A 911-nucleotide genomic window follows, 5' to 3' on the forward strand; every position below is an offset into this window, starting at 1 on the left:
GGAGCACAGTCCCAGCTGTTGTCTGGGTGTTGTCTGTCCCGGCACTGACAGCAGGTGGATTTTGGCCCACATTCAGGTTGTGTTTGCTGGTGGCTCCCCAGGAGGTGAGGGAGCTGCTCTGTCTGTCCTGCAGCAGGGGCAGCAAATCGCTCTGGGCAGGTTTCACAGCGCTGAAGGCAGCACTAACCAGGCTCTGCTTTTTTATCCTGTTAACACATATTTAGTGTTTATATATTGATTTTATATAATGTTTTGGGCTTTCAGATTCACATTAGTGTCTCGTTAACTGCTGTCAGGGCACGGATGGGTTAAACACGTGAGCTGCTTTGGGATTAAAACTCGGTTTTTTCTCCCCAGCCTGCTGTCAGTGTGAGCACCCCAAAGGAAGCTGCGGATAGGGAGCTGTGAATAATTGCCAGTGTTATCTCTGAGGTCTGACTGGCGTGTGGGAGGAAATCTGAGCGTTCCCTCGGAGCCGAGGGATGATGATGAGGAATGGGAGCTGCGCTGGGATCCTGCAGGACAGGGCATCGCTTCCTCACACCCGGTGACACGGAAATGTCACCGCAGCGCCTGATCTGAGATGGAGATTTGGCTTATTCTTACCGTAAAAAAGCAGCGTTAGTTAATTAAGAGAGAAGCTCTTCCCTGCTGCTCTGGATTAGCGTTGGTGCTCACGGGTCCCTCCCAAAGATACGGGGGATCGTGGAACGACTGGAATTTGGCAGGTCCTGAAACGATAGACTTTTTGTAATTAAATCGCATTTAAATGAGCACCTAAATGATCTTGTATTGTGGGATTACCCATTCCCAGTTTAGCATAACAATGACCGCCCATGTGCGTGTCACGGAGCCCGGGGATTGCGCAGAGCCGGGCGCGGATGATGATGATGATGATGATGATGATGATG

General features: G+C 50.6%; 1 protein-coding gene and 1 long non-coding RNA gene across 2 annotated transcripts in view; one reads left to right on the top strand and one right to left on the bottom strand.

Annotated features, from left to right (window-relative positions):
- Positions 1–725, bottom strand: part of LOC117245041 — a 4958-nt gene extending 4233 nt beyond the window's left edge. The window contains exon 1 of the long non-coding RNA XR_004499183.1: positions 607–725. This is a non-coding gene — a long non-coding RNA (uncharacterized LOC117245041). The remainder of the gene's footprint in view (positions 1–606) is intronic.
- Positions 1–911, top strand: part of GRM7 (glutamate metabotropic receptor 7) — a gene marked incomplete at its 5' end in the record, with an annotated part of 192648 nt that overhangs the window by 160936 nt on the left and 30801 nt on the right. The window lies entirely within an intron of this gene.

The sequence above is a fragment of the Parus major genome, chromosome 12, assembly GCF_001522545.3.
Source record: "Parus major isolate Abel chromosome 12, Parus_major1.1, whole genome shotgun sequence".
Classification (NCBI taxonomy): domain Eukaryota; kingdom Metazoa; phylum Chordata; class Aves; order Passeriformes; family Paridae; genus Parus; species Parus major.